The sequence below is a fragment of the Vicugna pacos genome, unplaced genomic scaffold, assembly GCF_048564905.1.
Source record: "Vicugna pacos unplaced genomic scaffold, VicPac4 SAC-SAT, whole genome shotgun sequence".
NCBI lineage: Eukaryota > Metazoa > Chordata > Mammalia > Artiodactyla > Camelidae > Vicugna > Vicugna pacos.
In genome coordinates, this window is record NW_027328721.1 from 19,416,546 (window position 1) to 19,439,261 (window position 22,716).

At 38.5% G+C, this 22,716-nt stretch overlaps 1 long non-coding RNA gene across 1 annotated transcript in view; it reads right to left on the reverse strand.

The window, feature by feature from the left end:
* Positions 1-6,075: 6,075 nt before the first annotated feature.
* The window catches only part of LOC140692160 (uncharacterized), a 61,683-nt gene continuing 45,042 nt past the window's right edge, over positions 6,076-22,716 (reverse strand). The window contains exon 5 of the long non-coding RNA XR_012067740.1: positions 6,076-6,582. This is a non-coding gene — a long non-coding RNA (uncharacterized lncRNA). The remainder of the gene's footprint in view (positions 6,583-22,716) is intronic.

Here is a 22,716-nt window from a genome sequence, read left to right on the forward strand (position 1 = left end):
CGTAAAGACTGACACATTGAAATTTTTATGTCAATGCTGAATCCTTATTCGGCAACAGCAGTGTCTCATTTAATACATCAGGAACATGAAACTCCACAGAGGTGAATGTTCCGATACTTTATGTTGTCTCCTCTGCATATCTTTTTCATGTTAGCCCCATGCTGCATAGCAGCCTCCTGTTCAATCTGTCTTAAGAGCCTCAGTTGCTTAAATCAAGATCTCCATTCACATAAAGTTGATTTTGCCTTATCACATGCTTTACTAAGACCTTTGCTTGTGAGATTTTGGTAGACTGAGCTTCCCTGTAATATGAAAAACAGCTTTCAAGTTTGGCTGTTTTCCTGTTTCCAAATCCACAGCTCCATTCTGAAATATGAGTTTCTTCCTTAGAAAAGCTTTTAATTTTTTTCTTTATAGCTGACTTTCTCTTTTCCACTATCACCACACCTGTGTCATATTATTCTGTAAATGCATATTGAGTGCAAATGTATTTTTCTCTTTGAGGGATATAAAGTAACATGTATTCAGAAATATGAATCCATTTCTACAGAGTATATGCAATCAATCATTGCATGAATGAATGAAACTTTGGTACTAATCTGGTACTTTCAAATAGCTTCTTAATAATTTTAGATATTGATAAATTAGTGTGCCATTAACTTGTATGTATATGGCTCCCTTTTGTAACAAGGATGTGTTTTAGAATAGTTTTTCCCCAAAAGATTTTAAATGCAATTAGAGAATGAAGTAGGTATGAGTGGATAAATAAATAGCTTAGAATAGATGGCTACTATGAATAAAAATCAGAAGTGAATTCTTCAACTGATAAATATGTTTCCTAAAAGCTGTTCATTCTAGGGACTTAAGAATTTGCCTTCCAAAGATGAACCAGCTGTTTCTCACCTCGATGAGCAACTAGAAGCATATGGTGAAACTTAATAACTTTAGTATATAGCACCTTTCACTCAGGCATCTCCAAATACTTAATAGATACTAAGCTTCTGCTAGACACCAACTCAATGGCACTTTTCAGAAAACAAGCCATTCTCTCAACCAACTAAAACTGAAGTAAGATTTTGGTGGTGATAGGTCTGCCAAGGTAGTCTTGGCAATTATTCATTAGCTATTGTCTAGGGAGGAAGGAGGGTGGGAATGAGCTAAATGCTGCACAAACAGGATCTGGAAGACTGCTACAACATCCCTCAATGTTAGGGGCATGTATATCCCATAGTCAGTTCACTATTGGAAAACCAAAATCCTCTGTCTACATCTGGGCTTAAAAAATTGAGTCATAACCCCACACTCCAAATTCCACCTTAGTTTCCCATTTAAACATAATTAGAGCTTTTTCTGTTTTGTTTTGTTTTTTTTCCTTAACTGGCTAAACAGTGCTGCTCCCTGCTATTGAAACCCTTTCTCCCTATTCCTGTTTGCAAGCTATTGTTTAACCACAATTGCTCATTCTTCTCTTGGGAAGTCTACACTGTGCAATTTTTCCACACTTTTTCCATATTTCTCAGCTACCAAAGACTCAATAGTGCCCATTTCTCAAGGACTTCAGCACCTTCCTTCATTTAATGAATATTTATTGTCTGCCTACCATAACAGAGCCAGAGAAAAGCTGGTAATTTTGTTCCCTGCTCTATTGAAGTGTAGATTGGCAGGCTTGATTGTTCACTCATCCATATCTGTGTTTCTCACGGATTCAGCTGGATATAATTTTCACATGCTCACCCAGCCTATGTACAGGCAACTGTTCCATGTATCATTAAAAAATGAATTTAATTTATAAATGTTGACAGGTCTTGAGTGTTAATAAGAATTGCTTTGGATTTTTAAGTCTGTAACAGGGGCACACATTCGAGAATCTGCTTTTACCTTCTGAAAAGCTATATTAGGTGTCGGCAGCCTTGAGTGAGTAGGCCGTGGGGCCCAGGCCAAAGTTCACAATAGCTTGCACCTGGTAACAGGTAAATGTATGCGTGTGCTAGTAGCATGAGTCAGCATTATGAATAATATGCATGTGCCAGTGCATGAGTCAGCGTTATAAACACTACACATGTGCCACTAGCATTATAAAAGTATAAGTGTGTGCACCTGAGGCATGCATGCCACCTGCTTGTACTGCAATAAAGTGCTGTTTTGCTCCATGTCGGCTCCTTGTGCCTTCTTCCAGCTGGGCAGCTCACCTCCTCGAATCCCTCTTCAGCCACCCTCGGCTGACATTAGGTTAATGATTTGTTGCTCTTTCAGTCTTTGGACTTTGAAGGATAGTGTTTCAAAAGACATTGCTAATCATGTATTCAATAACGTATAGAAATAAACTAGATGTGTGACTACTTTATTAACTACAAAGATCTTCCAGGGTTGTGTGTGCATTTGTGTGTTTGTCACTGAAAGCATGTCAATAAGTGTTTTCCTGCAAACATCAAGGGCTGTCAAGGAAAACCTCAGGGATCAAGAACATGTGCAGGACACCTGACCTAGCCTGAGGATCAGCCCTGGTCCCTGTGGGAGGGAGACTGTAATGGAGATTGGATGGATCTTGATTAGCAGGTCAGATGCAAGCAAGAGTGATTCCGCTGGAGGGAGCAGCACGTCAAGGGGACAGAGGTTGTACTGCAAGAAGGTCAGTGAGAGGTGGCTTCAGAGACCAAGATGGATGGTTTGAGATGAGTCTGAAGAGGTGGGCAGGAGTAGGGTCATCAGGCCTTTAGAGCCACCTTAAGGATTTTGGCCTTTATCATATTGGGTCACCATTTTCCAGTCTCTACCATCTCCCACCATTACTCGTCAGAACCTCAACCTCTCTTTTGTTGATTGTTCTCAATCACTGGCCTCATGATTCCTCAGCACCTCTCACTATTCCTTCACAGCTGGTGTAGGTATAGCAGATAGCACAAAAATTGTTAACCTCAGTGCTGGGTGGAGAGTACTAAGGAAGGGACCAACAAGGAAAGGCTCACAGAAAATATGATGTTTGATCATCAGCATTTCTACAGGTAGACATGGGCATTAAAAATCACACCCGGATGCTGCTGTCATTCTGTGAAGACTTAGCATTCAGAGGCTTTAACACAGGGTGAGGGTGTGATCAGTTTGATCTCTTAGGAAGATACCTCTTAGGGGTAATTTGGAGAAAGGACAGAGCAGGCAGGGACCAGAGACAGCTTCCAGTTAGGAATAGGTCTTGATAGTTTAAATCAGACATAAGGAGGACGCAAAACTCAGGAACTATTTTGGCAAAAAGAGTGCTAGATGAAAGAGATTTTCAAAGAGAAAGATCTATAGGATTTGAGGACCAAGGAAAGCCAAGATTGACTTACAAGAGTTCTTTCTTTTGGCTAAGAATATGAATAATGAAGACAATATAAGAAGTGGTAATGACAGAGGGTAGGATATATTTGGTGGTGAAAAAGGATAACTGAATGGGGATGAGGAGGAAGAAAGAATGCGGTGATATTTGAGATAGGTTGGGTTCAGCATCTGTGATTAATAGGAATTTCAGACTATCTTTACTTTCCCAACTTCCATCTCCCCCTCTAATATCTCACCAGTGACTCATGTCAGTTAATTCAAGGACTTCAGTTGGCAAGGCTTCCAGATTCACATTTCTCATTTCAGCCTCTCTTCTGAGCTCCAGGTATGCATGTCTAGGTTCCTGGCACAAATCTATGCCAGATCTGGTGCTCTCAGGGACCTCAGATTCAACATATTTAATTGGCTCTCCACGGCTCTTTCAAAGACCCCTGTCTCAGTTAAAGTGAGATGATGCTTTGAGGCATTATTTTCAATACCTCCTCTATCATGCCTACATCCAAAATCATTGCCAAGTTCAGATGATTACATGTCTCAGACTTGCTAAATCTTGTTTCCCTTCTTCCCTATTTACACTACCCTTGTCTTAGTTTGTGCCTTCAATATGACTCAGCTGTCCTCTCCACCACATGTCTCTCCTACTTCTGTTCCATCCTGCACATGGACGCCCAACTCATTCTCTCAAAGCTCAGATCATCTAATCATGTTTTTTCTAGGCAAGCAATAACAACACCAACCAACTGACCAAAGACAACAACAAAACCACACACACACAACTTTGATAATTCTCCTTTGCCTAACAAAATGTCCATTTTATTTTCAAAGAAGATGTGTTCTTCATGCTTTGTTTCCAGCCTACTTTTTTCCATTTCCTTCCAGCAGGCAGTTTCCTGCACCCAATGCTCCATTCAATGTAATCCACTTGCTGTTTTTCTCCCTAATTAAACCGCTCACCTCTGTAACCTTTGCAGTGCCTGAAACACTGCTCAGAGCATGGCAGGTACTCAACAGATGCATTTGTATTTGGAAATGAGGTAATGATAACTGTGTCTGAGTGAAGGGAGGATTCCTGTATTTTAGGGGATGGAGCAAAACAGTAACAAAAAAGGTATAAGATTTACTTCCTTTTAAAGATTCATTAACATTTAAAAATAAGTTAAAAAGATACTATTATACATGTGTCCCTCATCAGAGTGAAGGAATGTTTTTACCCTGAAACTTGGGTTGAAGTAAAGTAGAGCCCTCAGGTTCTAGACTTCTTCTTGGTTTATAAATAGTTTTATAGATTTGTGCACTTTGTTTGTAGGGGTGATATGGGCAGCTGATGGAATGTATCACTCTGGAATTTACTGTTTGTTAGTCCATTCTTTTTTTTTTAATTGAAGTACAGTCAATTATAATGTGTCAATTTCTTGTGTACAGCACAATGTCCCAGTAGTTTTTTTCTTCTTCTCCCCTCTTCCTTCTTCTTCCTTCTCCCTCTCCCTGCCTCCTCTCCCCCTCCTCTCTGCCTCCCTTCTTTTTCTTCTTCTTCCTACATTATGTAGCAATTCATTCCTTTTCTTTCCTGAGAAAGTTAAAATTGTTAATTAGATTATGCCCAATATGTGCTTTGATCACTTCAGAAATGCCATAATTACAATTAAATTTTAAATGTCCCCAAATACACAAGGTAATGATACAGATAAGTGGAGTACTAAATCCCCAAGCCCTATTTTAGGACATTTAGCTTCAACATTCCCCCATACTAAACCTTTCAGGAGTTCTGTTATAAACAGTGGAATGATATGCTTTATGTCTTAAACCCTTCTTTCCTTAGTGTCAGGAAAATATGTAACTATAAAAGAAACTAGAAACAATACCCACAAGAAAAGCCATCAGTGTTCTAAAAACTGGAAATTCAGATACTGATCAAGTTGACTATAAGTACTAGATTATGTAGAAAAGATGTTCAGACTAATTTTCCTAATTTCCATTGAGCAACACCTGCTTAGAATTCAGGAATATTTAGGGGTCTTCATTTCATGGCTGCAAGAGTGACCCAGAAAATAGGGTGATTTGTCTAAAACCCCATGTTTACCTGATGGCTTTGGTGGGGTATCATGTGGGTGAGCAGTAATTTCTAGCTTACAGTTGGGGTGACCATTTCTACGACATTTCCTGGAATGTGGAGGAAGCTCATCAAAGGTCACAATGTGTATAATAATGCTGCATAATTGAGATTGCCCTGAAGGCCACGTTTGTACTTTCTTCTCTGGGCCGAGGAGCTGGTGATGGGGGCAAGGATGGTAACAATGGCCATCAGAACTCACTCTCTCCCTGAACTTTCAGAGAACCACTTTTCATATGTTATATGTTTCAGATTATATTTGAAAACTGAAGTTGGCTGAATATATAAATAGAAGTCTAGGGAGCTTTTGTCTTTTTCTGTCTTCTTAGTGTGGTCAGGTCTTCTCAGTGATCTTATGAACAATAAATAGTTTAATTTTTTTCTTTTTCTAAGAGTCAGTCTGAGGTGTAGATGAACTTCTTATGTGGCTAAAGCTTGTATATCATTGTAATAAGAGACTGTCATTAAAAACTTTCTAGAAACAAGTTCTTACTGTATACTTGCTGAGGAAAGTAAATTAATCATACATGCCAGCTATTTAATATTGTAATTGGGTGTATTTATAGATGCATCATCGATGTGACACCAACAATTATTGGCAATGGATACATCATTAATGATCATTTATACTCTGAGGATCTTGCTTCAGTCTTATTAATGCTTTATTGTGGAAAGGTGGCAAGTTCATTAGACCGTATGTATATGCATGTGTGTATATACAATATATGTATTTTTAGGCTAAGATAAATGTTTCTACATTTTCTTTCTTAGCTGTTTTCACAACATAAAATGATGCTCTTTTAGAGCTTTAGAGAGAATAAAGGATGCCATTGGGGAAGAAGTGCATTGTAAGAAGGGAGATGGGGGTCATGTGAGGGAAAGGGGCAGAGGGACAGTGAGAAGGAGAGATCAGTGGAGCTGTGTGTGAGAGACCTGAGTGTGACCTGAGGGGCGTTTGAGGCCCTTGCCTCACCAGTTACCTCTGATCGCTTCTTCGGTATCACTACACAAAGTTCAAAATTAAGTAGAAGCCAAGGTCAGACAGGACTAGCAGGAGGCTGTTTTCTTTCCATTACAGTAAGATCTTCTTTCTTCATTCAGCCCTTTATTGCTTTGTTTCATCTTTCCACTGCTTGAAGCTGTTGCTGTGTTATCTGTGGAGTAGAAACAGTATCTCTGATTTTAGAACTAGAACCCTGGTCATATACGAATGAGCACAAAGGTGGTGCTATCCATGCTTTCAAGGGCAATTCATCTATTAGGCTAACACCCATGGACTCATCTTTCCAAAGAAGCAAAGGAAAAAAAAAAACACATTCTCTACCATTCTGTAACTCCAGGGTTATTTTACTAACTAGATAAAGCTCTTTAAAATTAGACTTTAAATAAATCTTATTTCATTCCGATTAATTTGAAGAAAAAGCACTGGTTTCTACAGAACTTCTTTCTCCAATAGATTATTTGTGTGCAAAATTTAGAAGAACATATTAGATTATTTAGGAGCGTGAGTACTTGGTGGGGGATGGGCAGTGTAGCTTCTATTTTGTTATGCTGTTTAGTTTTAATGCCAAATTGTTTTATGAAAATCACATTGTCATGAATCACTCATGCAGAATCTATTTGGTTGTAGGCCATGTAGGTTTATATTAATATTATTTTCATTATTGAATAAATCAGGATATTTTCAGAGGTTTAATAGTCTGTTTTAAGGAAGCTTTTTTCCCAAACATGTCTCAAAGGGCTCATAGGACTGTTTTTTTCATGTGTGATAAATTTATTTGTGTTGGTTTGCATGGATATAGCAATGATGCGCATGGGGAAATGAGGAGATGTGTTAAAGCAGCCATCTCTGTTAAGCATGGTAATAAATGTTTTCTTAGATATTTTCCCCCTTAGTTAACATAGATTCTTAACGAAAAACTCAGTGGATAGTCATTACCTTAAATTCTGGGTATGATAATTTCCTGCCATTTTTTTCTCCAAAATCTGTCTGACTGTTAAATTCTCTTCTTCCCAAATTATTCTTATAGAGAGAATCTTCTTGAATATATAAAGGCAAATATAAGATGTCTTTTCTTTGAAGCATAAGGGTAAAGCAGCTCAAATAAGGAATCTGTAAGAATAGAAAATGAATCTTTAAAATTATCTAGGAACAGGAGATAGATCAAATGTTTCCAATTTATCCTGGAATTTGGCATATGGCCTATTTAAAATAAAAGATAATTGGGGTCAAACCCAATGGCCTTGGGGATTCTTTTGACCACCCACCTCACCTCATGATGTGTGTGTGTGAGGGGATAGATGTAATTATATATCTTCTGATCTTACTGGAACTACTACTGGCTATGAAGGCAAGAAGAAGTCCCATAGTGATTTGAGGCTGATTAACTTTAGCCCATTTGTTCACATGTTTTGCCCTTGAACCAGCCTCAGTGTGTACACTTCTGTTCATCTATATTTAGCTCTGAGAATCGTTGGCTTTGTCATTTTCTAGATACAGGGCTTTTTTTTTTCCTGAGCTTTGGGGGAATTTATTGAGAGCAGCTTTCTTGTACCAAGACGATGCTGAGCTTTTCCCCATCACTGGCAAGTGTCAAAGCAGGTGGCCTCTTGATTGCCACTAGTGTGGGGTGTGAAGATTTCAAGTGAATTAGTTTTGAATAAAGAATCTGAAAGAACAGATCTGATATGATCACAAAGTATCTCATGATTTTGTAAGCTAGTTGCTTTTCCTTTATATTTCAAAGTTTATTGATTCCATGCCTAATAATGAACTTACATGCAGTGTGATTTTTATCAAATGTGGATAAAGATGAAACTCAATGGGAAAATTTACCTGATGTCATTCTTTTCTCCTGTGTACATTTTTATTCATTTAACAAGTATGAAATGAATGTCTGCAAGTGAGATGGAAAAATAGGTGGCATGCATGCTGTACTTTCTCCTCTTGAGCTCAGAGCAGACATCACTAATCAATCATCTGCAGTCTTGCTTGGTGTAGTCTAGTCATGAATTCACAATCTTTCTCTGTGTACTTCTCCCTAGACAGACACTGCCACTAAAGTGGAAATGGGAAATAAGACATTTGTTATTCCTACTTTACTCAGCTCCATTCTAGGCATTGCAGGGAAACATAAGTGTGAGACCTAAATCTTTAAAGAGCTTATAGTCTATTTAAAGAAAAACAAAAACAAATAAAACAATTAGAGAGCAGCATAAGGCTTTAAATTTCAATTTAAAATGAATTGTAATTAGAAGAGGGAAATATTTCAATCATCTGTCATATATTTAATCAACACAACAATAATGTTTCATTTATTCTGATCCAGTCATTTGAAATTTTATCTGTTCATTTCTTCAATTTATCAATAATTCATGACCTTTGAATAGCTCTTGAAGAACATCTCTGTGTCCTTGAACACAATTTCCTAGATATTTTGAAGACAATTTTGTTTCCTTTGTTCCTCTGTGTTAGCTTCATTTCAGGATTAACTTGGCTAAAGATCAGAAGATAGACAGCCTAGTCAAAAGTTACAATGTATTAATAAATTTCAAGGGCTTCCAATGTTTATGTTCAGAGATGTCTGTGAAGAGCTAATGAAAATCTGAACTTAAAATAAAATATCCTTAAATTGGATTAATTTGGAACTTATGATAATCTGGTCAGGGCCTGGGTAGATGGTGACCAGTCTGTTAAGTATTTGAAAGGACTTAGAAAATGTTAATGCTGCAAATAAAGTTATAAGACAAAGTCCTTAATGATGTTAGAGTATTGTTTTTAACAACTTTAGAAGCATCTGCTTTAGTTTTTACAGTATAAGTGCATGTAATCAGAGGTTTGCCTTTTGAATTCTATTTTGATATAGTAATTATAAAGCCTACTAAATTATGACCTTTTCTAGGCATTGTTTCTTGACCTCGTTCAAATTCCATTGTGTACTTAGAATTAATCATAACATTTCATTAAAGAATTTATAATTCAGAAATTAGGCAAATGTATTGACTTCCCCTTATGTAGTATGAGACACTATCTTGATGCTGGTGGTCTTCTTTACCTTATTTCATTCAAAAAAAATTATTTCCCCAATCATATTTTAAACTCCAAAAAGAGGCATTGGATCTTAAAGGTCCTGGGAACCAGATGGCTTAAAATTAGATGTCTAGATGGCATTAGGGTCCTAGCTCCACCTCCTTCAGGAGTGAGGGAGGCAGTAGAAAAACTAAGAACTTTGATGTCCATCAGACCCAAGGCCAGGTCTCAGGTTGGCCTTGCTCTCTAGGTGTGTAAATGCAGGAACTAAACTCATTTCTTCATTTATGAAATGAGGATAATTCCTGTCATCAAGGGGCTAGTCAGTCATGATTTAGTATAATAATTTTTGTAGAGAATTTGGCATAGGACCTGTATGTTAGATAATATACTTTTGGTTATAAGAAAAGTAAACCGATTGCAGCTAACTTCACATAAAATCAACTTATTACAGTTTCTCTCTCTCTGTCTCTCTGTTTCTCTCAAATCTAAAGTTATTGCTACGTCTTGGGCAGAGGACATATCAGGGCAGTGTTGGGGTTCTCAGCAGTAGGATTGCATGATTATTTTCTACAAGGGTTTATGTTAATAAAGCTCAGGTTTAGCCAGCCTCTGTTTACATTTCTGAGGGAGAGAATCCCATGAGCTCATCTAGGTCTGATATAGATCAATCAGCTATGGCTGGGAAGTGTGGAAACACTGATGACATAGCTCCTGGGGCCCCACTCTGTGTAAAGTGTGCCTCCCTCAGAGGGGGAGTCAGGCAGCGAACTGTTTACTGTGTTCCACCACATAGCTCCTGATGCTCCTGCTCTTGCTCGTGCATTTGTATTCACACAAGCCCACCCTACTTTCTCCTATTTTCAGATATAAACTGCTATTTGGTTAGAATTAAACTGATTAATCTAACTTCCCTCTGAAATCTTCCATGGAGTCCAAGCAGAACCTAACTGCTCAAAGGAAAGGAAAACTGGTGGGCCAGCCAGAATCATAGATTAAATTTGAGTCTTAGAACTGATTTTCTGGACCTTCCCATTCAGTTAGTAATCTAGAGTCTGGCCTCTGTAGTGGTACAGTGGAGATTTCTGAATTCCTTTATCTCCCTTTAGTCTATCAACAGTGTGGCCACCTCTGAGTGATAGACTTTCTTCTGTAACATAGAGCAAAAGCCCAAGAGAGTTGGAGGATTTAACTCAAGTCCACCCTTTCAGGCCACAGGTATTGTGAGGAGACAGACACTTTTAAGGGAAGCTTGGAATGGAACACAAGTTGCCCAATTTCTCTCTCAGACCGAAGTTCAGAATAAAGGAGACCATCATTTCAGTTGATGGGAATTTGAGGGTAGAGTGGATTTTATCATGTTCATATCTGGGAGTCTAGGAAGAAGTGGCCCTAAGCAGTGGTTCTCAAAGTGTGGTCCCAGGATTACCAGTAATCAGTATCACCTGGGAACTTGGTGGAAATGAAGATTATCATGCCCAACTCTAGACCTACTGAATCTGAAACTCTGTGATGAGGCTCGGCAGTCTGTGTTTTAACAACCCCTACAGATGTTCTGATGATTGCCTAAGTCTGAGAACTACAACCCCTCTCCTCCTTCCCTGCCCCATCTCTGCTGCCCCTATTTAGGGAAGAGGAGACTGGAACCAGAGACAAGTTTGTTCCCCAAAGGCCCTTGAGATTCTGCATGTAAAAGATAATTGTGGTCTTCTGACTCTTTACCGCTAGCATCACAGTACACAGAGGTGCCGTATGGAGGCTCCTCAGGTTTCAACTGTATTCCTCTTACATCCTGTGGGGAAGTAGCAACCATATTTTCCCCATGCTATGAGAAATACTCTAGCAAAACAAAGATCTGTGCCCCCCCTTACCCACAACTCTTGAAACGGCATATGGAAGAATTGCCTTCTAATGCAGTGAAATCATTATTTGTCCCTAGGAAGAAAAATTCCTCTTTTGGGCACTAAATTCTTCAGTCAATAGAGTTTAAAATCTTGGCCATGAAGCAGTTACTTTGCAAATGAATCATTAGGTATGTTGACGAGAAACACCAGCTCCACCTAGCCAGACAGCTCCCCAGATTTCTTATATTCTGACCATTAAAGAAATGGCAATATATTTGGGCTGTAGGCCTACAGTATACATTGCATCCCTCAAGACAGTATCCCAGAATCATCACTATAGCTGAGTCATAAGGTCAGTGTCATCTTTCTAAAAAGTCATCTACCTCTGGATGACACTGAAAGTAAGAGGACTATAAATGTCATAGGGATGAGCCCATTACCACACTATGTAAGAAGTCAAAGCAGTGTGTAAGGGATTCAGTAAATCCATGTGCAGAAATGATGGTGGTTTATCAGCCACGCAGCCTACAGCATTCTGTTATAGCAGCCTAAGACAGTAAATAACAAGCAGTGAACCGAGGGGTACAAGTTGGGGACACCAGGGATGACTGTGGAGGAATTCCTCAACCACAAGGCTTCTTATAAGTAAATAGGGGGTTAAGAGGGTCAGTATTATCAGGTGTGGCATTCTCTGGCTTGGGGACCTGGTACCAGACATCAGCAAGAATGTAGAACTGAACTCTACTTTGAATAGCATGAACCTAGAAAACCAAAATTATTTGTCCAAGGTTACACAAGTGACTACTGTCAGATTGAGAGCTAGTATTCCTCTCAAACTAGCCATTCATTAGGACATATTCAGCACAGGGAAATATAACCATTATTTTGTAATGGTTTTAAGGGGATATAATCTATAAAATATTGAATCACTATGCTGTACACCTAAAACTGACATAATATTATAAATCAAGTATGTTTCAATTTTTAAAAAAATAGGCAGCTGGTTTTCACTGATGACCAACATGTTCACAAAAGTCATTCCAAGGAGCAACACAAAAGCAGTGATATCAGCATATAGCAAAATGAAATTCTTTCTGGGATAATTAATTACAGAAATTGTAGTCACACAATGGCTCAAACTTCAGTGATCCCAAAATCTAATTTTCATAATCTCATCAGCAATATCACTTTACATTTCCAGTGACCAGTTTAATAGTAAGGAAAGATAGTCAACTATAAAATTACCAAGATTTCATTGCTTTTACAAAAAGCAGTAGAAAGCAGTTCCTGGCATGTTACAAAATATCATAATTAAAATATGTCTACTTATTACAATAGCAAGATAGTGATGCCATAGCCTAGTTCTTTATTTCCTTTAGTAACAGTCATTTGTAAAATTCAATAACTTCCAGAAGTTACCTGTTATTAGTACATAATGGAATACCATATATGATTAATGACAAAAGAGAAAATGGGGCAATGACTATATATTTTACTGAAAGACAAAAATTAAAGTTTTCATGTGGGAAAAAACATTTCAGAAATGAATCAATATTTTGCTAGCACTCAGTTGAAGTTTTGGAGACAATTACTGAAGTTCTACTTATGAGTAAATTAGTTATATTCAACATCGAAATGTTGGTTGAATCTGTCTCTATTATTGAAGATATCAATATGAAATTCAAACAACAAAATTCAAAAACCTTCTCACTTGTTTTAATAGTAGTAGCTTCATTTGAGCAGAGAACATGTAATCCAACCTCGACAAATTGTGTACCAAGAAACTATGATGAATTTGCAGATTATTTTTCCCAACTATGGACAATATCCAGCACTAGATTTTTTTTTTTAAAGATCACTTGATTTTGGAATTGAATTTGGAATCAGCTTTCCTGGGTTCTTCAGGGTGGTGAAAGAGTTAATGGCACCTTACTGTTTTTCATTGTCTCCTGATGGGAGTGTCTTCCAACAACTAATTGCTCCTATTTTGCCTTCTCCAAGCCACCTAATTTTTATCCATGTCCTTAATTGCTTCGGCCATTGCCACCATATGTGTCAGCCCACAAGTAACAATCTCAGTATCATTTGCTGCAAGATGATCCTCGTTCCAGGTGGTTTCATAGCAAGATGAACAAAGGTGAATGAGAAAGTAATTTATTTTTTAAAAACAAGAATGCCAGTTTACTAATGGACAGTTAGAATTGTAACTGTCACACAGACTAAAATATGCATCAGTAAGAGTTGGGCTGATAGGAATATTCTGGTCTGTGTGACAGTCATGAATTTTATTGTAGCTTACACATTTGTTAGCATGTAGGCTGGTGTATAAGGAAAGCCAACTTTCATCCAAAGAGTGAGTAAAGGAAAATTTTCTATTTGAACATTAGTAGTACCAGGCTGATAAAACCTGGGGCCATAGCCATTTCCAAATGGGGTGAGCCTATTATAATTTTAGAATAGAGTCCTATTGTGCACCTGAAAGTTAAGAGATTGTTATTTAATCACATTATGTCAAAAATAATCCAAATTTTACATGTAGGGGACTATAGCAATAATATTTTGGCATATCTAATTATTTTTTCAAGGATGTAGTTCCTGAAACATAGGATCATTAAAGATTAAAATTAATACCTTGAATCTTGGAAAAGAATATTCAGCCAACATAGTGTGCAAAGCACTGAATAATCTCAATTCAAGTCATATTTGATGATACATCTCAGAATAAAGAATTTATATTTCACTTAAGTGTTGAAAGCAGATATTAGCACTTTGGCATGACAATTGTAGTGCATCCATTTTTGTTTTATTATTTTAATTAAGTCAGCAAATTATTATTTATTTTATAACAAAATCCAGTCTAAACAAATAGTATTTATTAAAATTAACCCAGTATTTACAATAACATTTTATTGTGTACCTGAAAGACCACATGCAAACATATATTAGTAATTTGAATCCATTTGTGAAAATGATTTATATGCTTGACTATATCTAAATAGCCAGCATTTTATCTATGATATTGGTAATGTCTTATTTTCCTAGGTGTTGTGCAACATTCATAAGTGCTGAGAAGTTTGAGGTTACATTTTGAACATGGATGTAATTTTTTGGGAAGCTGATAGAAAGTATTATTGCCCTCCTGTAAAAAACACACACAGACACAGATAAATACACGTAGTTTTTCTGACCATTTTTAAAGACACAGAGAAAGAGTTGATGAGTAAACAAGATGGTAAAATGATTTTGAGTGATACCATGTCCTTTAAAACAAATCACATAAGTTGTGTTAACAAGCAGGAAGTTAGTCCAGTTGACCCTTAAACAACACGGGGGAGGTTAAAGGGGCTGACCCTCTGCATGGTGGAAAATCTGCATATAACTTTTATCGCCCCTCCTTACCTGTGATTCCACATCTGCAGATTAAACTGACCAGCAGATCCTATAGTACTATGATATTGACTACTGAAAAAAATCCATGTATTAGGGGACCTGTGCAGTTTAAATCTGTGTTGTTCAGGGGTCAACTGTGTATTGAAACAGCAGTGCAACTGACTTCAGATCATCTATCTTAATTCATCCATTTGTTCATGCCTCCACTCATCTACCAACATACCCTTTCAGGGTCCATTCAGAGAAAATGAAAATTGGTCCTTTCTGTTGACAAGTGCACAGTCAAGACAGGAAGATTATTTAATCCTTTAAGCAGTGAATATTACTTTAGGTCATTGGTCTTAGCTTGTTCTTATATTACTGTGTAGTGTGATCCTTCCCCCTTTCAACTTAGGTTTCTATTCACTATAGCTCTAATTTTCTGTTTTAATGCTTTGCCTTCCTTCGCTGCATTCATCACTTCTCACTGAATTTCTCTGGATACATTTTCTGATAGGTAATCTGCCCTCTTCTTGGTTTTACTCTTTGATGCTTGTTAATTGTTCTCTTCTGGACCTCATGGCCATCCATTGCTTGGTTACCCACCCTCTCCTAAACTTTCTGCCTCTGATGGGTCTGGCTTCTGTTTTACTGGAAGGTAAACCATGAACCAGAAGGATAGGGACCTGGGTCCAGATAAAGATGGTGACCATGGTTGCAATAACCATCACCATAGGCTGATGTTTCCCTTAGGGGAAGGGCTTTCAGAAGTCATAGTTTTAAAAGATGAGTGGATTAGTTAGTCCCTGCCAAAAACTGTCAAAATGCAGAAAGAGAGGGAGAGGGGTTTGGAGGAGATTGAGATTACTTTGGCAGTTTTCCAGAATGTAACTTTAGGATAAAAATGCTTATAAATTTTCTAAATTTAGTTTTCCTGTATACGATGAGATGTAACATTTTCCTCAGTAAAACTTAAGGCATTCCAGTAGTCTCTGGGACTTTGGAGTTGGTTTTGTTTGGATGGAGCAATGTACTGAGACCAGCCTTAAAGAGAGAAAAGGAGTCTGGTTGTATTCAGGATGACTGTACTGTGGTGCCATCCTGGTCAACTTCAACTTACTCCCTGACGCTGTTCCTGACATGATAAATCATAGTTGCTATTAATACTTCAAGGAATGACACATTTTTTTCTTGAACATTGGGATCCTTCAGGGTAGATGTTGCTAAACTTCTGATCATGATGTTTAGCAGGGACTTGAAACTGGTGCGCATCACAATTATCTACACACCTTTAACAAGATACAGCCTCTAGACAGGGCCACAGACCAGACCCACACAGTCAGCTTCTGCCAGAGGGACCTGCATGTGTGCATTTTCAATAAGTTTCTTAAGTATTTCTGAAGTTCAGGATGGTTTGAAAGCTTTCATGCCTTCCTTTGTCATGACCTCAGGGGCAAGGAATTCTGACCATGTGCTCTGCTTTTGAAAGTAGGAAAAGTGGATGTGGAACTTAGAAGCCTGGATGTATAAGGCGTTGAGGTCATTTTGCTGAGGGTGCAATAGAAAAGGGAAGAAAAGGAAAGCCTAGGAGGAAGTGCTGAAGAGTGCATTTAGTGGAGGACCTTGGAGGAGGAGTTTTGTTGGGGAAGAAGACAAAGGCAGACCGTCAAAGATGTCAAGAGCTCTGTCTTACTTCAGGAGGGTGGAATTATTCATCAGGGCTGATGCTCCAGGACGGTGAGAATGCCGCAAAGGCAGGTGGACTTGGTGATCCAGAGGTTTTCAGGGATGTTCAAGGGAGAAAATAGTGTTGGAGGTAGAAATCAGGTCGCAAAAGTTGAAGGCTAGTCCTATCAATCCTGACTGTGCCTCATAATCACTTGTGAAGAATTAAAACCAAAAGAATTTCCGATTTCTAGCCCAGATGTGCTAAACTGGGATTTCCAGAAGAGAGGCCTGAACATTTGTTATCCGGATTTTCAGAAAGCTACACAGGGCATTTGGTACAGAAGCTGAGCCCAGGGGTTGGGGAGGAAGTGGAACATAAGGAGGGCGGCAGGAATATAGACCACTCTCTGAAAACAGAGGCAGGGAGGAAGAAAAAGCAGATTGCAGAGAATGAGAGGTAGGTAGAGCAGGTGGAAGGAAACTTCTGTGCTTTTGTATTTTCTCTGGAAGGAAATGAACATGTTTGAAGGGAAAGAATGGTTGAGACCAAGAGGTTACAACAGCAACTAAGAAAGAGTAGTTGAAGTAAAGTCCTTGAGAAAATTGCATTAAAACCTACCTTGGTGTAAGGGGAAGGTTAGGTCAACAATCAGCTCTCATTTCATTGTTAAAATAGCTGAAGGTCACCCTGAAGAGCCAGAAAAGTAATTGGTTCTTATCTGTGGCTACTGAGGGTTCACCTGTTTGAATGTTGCTTTTCAGTGTAAACCCTTCAACCCACTTCCCAGCTTTGACAATGATGGGCCAATGTCAGGCTTGAACAAGCTAGAATGGGCCTGTGGGGGTGATCCTGAAGAAGTTCAGGAAGGCCTGAGAAAGGTGGCTGAATGCTAGGTGTTTCCATAGGTTTATGGAAATGGTAATTAGGCAGAGTTTAAGCTTCTGTAGACTTTCAGGTATATTAACCTGTAACTTGTCTATTAACAAGTTATAAATCTTCTGTATTTCTCCACAAAGATAGCCATTGATTCCGAACAATGATTTTTTCATCACATTTGAGTGCTGAGCAGCACTTATTTCTGCTCTCAAAGAAAGTTACCTTTTGCTCTAAGATGATTGATTTTTTATTTTAGGGGACTTCCTTTCTCCTGCCTTAAACAGTAGGAAATGTGGGGGCGATGGGTATTCAGCACGTATTGCAAGTAAATCATTAGAACTCTTGCAAACACACCTTATAGCTGTCAGCCAGCTTATTCTCAGTGAATGGCTCTTTGGCAAAATGTGTTTAAGCTGGTGACAATGAATACAAAACACGGGGTCGAATTTTAACACATGTCATGCCCAGGCAATAGCTTAGTTCACCCAGCTACTACTTATTTTCCTTTTCTAGGTGCAGCAAACAAAATTTCAAAGAAAATAACCTAACTATTAAATTGTTTTCAATAAAGTCTAGGGCAATGTGGCTGCTGCTTGTCATTGTGTTTATCTATTCCCTTACTTGTTGTGGGGGACAGTCATGCCTACCTCCCCTTTTATTGTATCATGCCCTCTGTTTAGGGATTAAGAAATGCAGGTGAGCTTATTTAAGCTAATGATTTCAGAGTTAGACCTAAGCAGTAAATTTTGTTAGATTCTCTTTTTCATTCAGCTGTTGCATTTTGTAAGATAAAGTTAAAATCCACTGGGCCCTTGAAAAATATGTCAAAGGGATGCATAATCTACTTGTTAACTTTACAGTCTTTTTGAAGCAAGGGCCCAGGATCGAGAACTCACAGAATTTCTCCTGGGTGTTTATATTGCCTGGTGAGAAAGAGGTGAGACTTGTTCCTGGGGCCTCTTGGAGGAGGATTTTCTGTCTAAACTCTAGCAGATGCATATGTTCTATAGTAATGCCACGTGGACCATTTGTGGTTATTTTAGATGTTACTCTAGTAAGAAATTACTGTTCCCCCAAATTTTGAAGACTTTATTGCTAAATTCTAAATAATTTTTACAAGATCATTTATTTATTCTGCCAGCAAATGGAGTACCTTCTGCTGTGTGCTAGGCACTGAGAGTGGTGTTGAAGTCACAGAAATGGATAAAATGGATCCTGACTGCAAGAAAATCACAATCTGATAGAGCAAGCTGGCTTGTCTGTTACTAATGGTTAGTACTTTAGAAATATTTTAATATTATGCATATTTGAATGAAAACCTGTACTTTCCATGCTGATGTGACCATTTAAGAGTGGATTGCTAATCCCCGAGAATCAATTAGGAAGCCTGAAATAGTCTTTGAAAGGAAATGCCTTCACCTGCGAAGCAATTGAAAGCCCCACCTCCCCCTCGCCCAAACCAGAGGGCAACCAGGAGGTGCAAGAACGTCAGTCCTCCTTAAGAAGTTACCTCACCTTACTTGACCATCACTTCAGTTCTCTCCCTGTGATAAGTCACTTCAGTTTAAATGGAAGAGGATTTCTGTTGTCAAAAGCCCATGGTAGGATGAGTTCCTTCGGTAAAAACCCAAGCCCCACAAATATTGAAAGTGAAAAGGAAATATACTAAGAGGAGAAATCTATCCAAAGATTGATTTTGTTTCCTTCAACAGCCAAAGTGGGTTTTGAAGATCAATAAGTCCTTTGCAGTGCTGCCAAAAGCCAGCAAACGTGCCAAGTCATAAGCTGTCCGAGGAGTAACTACAGGAAGGCTGCCGGGTCTGAGGCAGCTGCTTCACCGTCTGGCTGCCACTGGCCTCGCCACGGCATGGAGCCAGAGCTGGAGCCGTAAATCTTCACCTTGTCGCCGCCGCGGGGTGACTTAGGCTTACGGGCAGCACGTGGATGTGAGTACTTCAGATCTGGGGAGCCTCTCTGACCTGGTGACTGAGTTCACACACTCATGTAAGAACCTAAATATGAGGAAAAGCAAGTCCCATTCTTCCTTTTAATCTCATTTCCCCAGGAAGAGATGGGCCCCAAACTGTGCCATCCTTTCCAGAAATGCTGGAGCTGGTGTGATGGCTTTTCGGGGTTTTGGAGCATGTGCGAGGGGTCCCGGCTAACTGGCAGAGATGTCAAATCCATGGGAGTGATTTGAAGCTTATTTTGCAAGTAGCTCAATATGGGCTTCTATGAAGCAAATGCCATTATTAAAATAAGTTTTCCATGGGTGTTCAGGTGGGGAGGAGAGAAACAAGTGGCTCTCCTGAAAAGACAGTCAACTGTTTCAGTTGTCAGAATGTTCTCTCAAGAAACCAGGATTATTTGCTGGATTTTGATAGAAATCTTAGGAAAGTAGTGGATAACTTATGTTGAAGTAACTGAAACAAATTTTAAAATCGGTTAAGTAACTTCTATGAACAACCACAAAGAACTATTTTGCAACCAAAAAGGTTGTGTGATGCATGAGTGAAGTGTCTCTGAAACGACATCACTAGATGTGCAGTCGCTGTTCTCGGTTGCATCGCTGCTGGACTAAGGGGAAGTGGTGCAGAATGTGGCAGAATGTGACTTGGGCCCATCTCTCAGCTCTGTTAAATGAACCTTATGGACTGGCACATCAGTGAAATAGATAGGGTCTCATTTGCATGATAAAGAATTTGTTTCACTTGCTATGTATTTATTTATTTATTCATTCATTTATACAGTACCTAATTAACTCACCCAGCAAGGGGCTGGGTGAATAAGTCACCATGAAAAATATCGCAGTCTACAACCTTAAGGCACGTAGCACTGAGTTAGTGGGAGAGAGACCTGCAGGTGCCGTTAATGAGGAAGCCAAGCAGAACAAAACTGAAAGCTTACATTTTGTCAGAAGTTATTTACTGAAAGTGAGGTGGAAATGGTTGGCCATTTAAGCAGTGCTGGAAAGATTTGGAAAGGCTAGCAGGTAGCACTAATTTGCCTTGATGAAGCTGAACCATCCTCAAAAGTTGCCCTGTGGCAGATAATGAGGACCAGGAACACATAAGAAAGTCCTGCGGGCTGGAGGCCACTGAGGGTGGTTGTCTCAAAACAGGACACTTCTGTCTTCTTAAGAGATGATAACTCAGGAAGCATGGAGTGGGAAATAATTTCCAGCCTTGCCAAAGGCACATAAGAGGGAAAGGTTAACAGGCAAAAAGTCACTAGTAATGAGTCAACATCATGGGGATCGGGGTGAGAACACAATCTTGCAGTGCACCACTGAGGCGGTGGGGTGTAGCGGAATTACTGTGGCTTTTTGTAACTCTGTTTAACCTTTAGAGGAGCTGCCGAAATGTTTCCAAAGTGACTGTTATCCCATTTGATATTTCCACAAGCAATGTATGAGGGATCAAATTTTACCTCATTCTCGTCAACCCTTTTTAATTCTAGCCATTCCAGTGGGTAGGGAGTGGTGTTTTATTGTGCTTTCGATTTGCATTTCCATTACGGCTACTGATGTTGAGCATCTTTTCGTGTTGTTTTTAGCCATTTGTATGTTTTCTTTAAAGAAATGTCTGGATACTCTACCTGGCTTGTCTTTTACTATTGAGCTGTTAGGTGTTCTTTAAGTGGTCTAGGACAGTTCCACATCAGGTAAATGCTTTGCAAATATTTCCTCCCATTCTCAGGTGTTTTTTTTTTTTTTCATTTTCGTGCTTTCCTTTGAAGCACAGATTTAAAATTTTTGATTAGATCCACTTTATTTTTTTTATTATTTGTTTTTGCTTTTGTATCTAAGAAATCCTTGTCTAACCCAAGGTCATGTAAATACTCCTATAGTATGACTTTTGAAATAGGAACTCTTGGATATGGATAGCTGAAATGTGATACATCCAAACAGTGGAATATTAATCTTAAACATAAAGGAATAAAGTACTAATACATACTACAAACTGGTTGAACTTGGAAAACAGTATTTTAAGGGCAAGTAGCCAGCCACAAAACAGCAAGTGTTATACAAGTCTATTTACATGAAAGGTCCAGCACAGGCAAATCTATAGAGACAGAAAGTAGGTTAGTGGTTGCCTATGGTTGCAAGGTTGGGGATGGGAGGGTGGGGGATGGAAAGGATTGTGGGGAAAAAAGGAGTAATTGCTAATGGAGACAGATTTTTTTTTGTTTTTGGTGAAGATCTAAAATTTACTGATGGTTGCATAAGTTTGAATATACGAATATACTAAAGGACATGAATTTTATACCTTAAGGGGGGTAAATTGTATGGTATGTGAATTAGCTCAAATTGTTATGTGTATTCTTAAAAAAAAAAAGATTCTGTGAGCAAGACCTCTGCCAAGTCTTTCATATTAATTATATTGTTTAATGATTACAGCAGCCCTGTTAGGGGGGATTATTATTACCATTTTACATATGAAAAAAACTGAGGCTTAGAGAGGTTAAGTAACTTGTCCCAGGTCATATACTTTGTAAATAACAGATTAAGGCAGGCAATGTGTTTGCAAAGCCCAAAGCTAACCACGGACCTCTTCTAGCTAAGGAGACTTTTTATTTCAGCTCAGCTGACCTCTGCGGGTCATTTTTTCCATCGTTGGTCATAATTTTTGTATCAGTATAGGGAAAGAAAAATGGAGGCTAAAAGCTATCTAAATAATGTGAGTAGCCTTATAAATTTGTACCTACTAAAGAAGAAGCAGAATGATGGATGCCAGCTACTTAAGATGACAGCTCAACTCTCCATGTGTTTTTTTCTGCATAGACACATTCTTCAAGAGAATTTATGTCTATGAACATTTTTTAAAAAGACTGTTGGAGAGAATGGCTTGTTTATAACACTGATTTGTGCTGCAATGAATTAAGGCAGGGGCATAAGGCTCTATTTTGCTCTTTTAAAACTCTTTTGCCATCTGGTTCTCAGCGTCCCCTCAACATAGTTTTCAGGCTGTGAAATTCTGTACATCTTTGTGAAGCCCAAGACTTGACCTTTGAGAGGGAGAAGTCTTAATTTATTATGCTGACACAACATAGCATAACTCTTATTTTGCTTGGAGATCTCATTCAATGTCATCACCAACATGTGCAACAAGAGATATGTCATGTTTATCGCTAGAATATTCCTTTTATTTCCAGTTACAGTTTTCCCATAAAATTTCTACTGAAAATAATCTCCATGCAGTCATTGAATATTATTGCTTGGAACAGAAATGCTAAAACAATTTGCTTATTTAGGATCCTGAGTATTTCCCAACATTTTGAAGCATCTCAATCCTCCACAAAATATCTTTCCAGCCAGAGCAGTAGTAATATAAGTCTGTGGCTTTTCTTGTCATGTATTTTATGGGACTATTACCTCTCACGTGTATTTTGTATTCCTCCCACGTGTATTGGAGTACAACGGGGAAATAATTCTATTTGGACTCTTCTAGATATTTTATAGCTATGATTGACATTCTCTCAAGAATTGTTCATTAAAAAA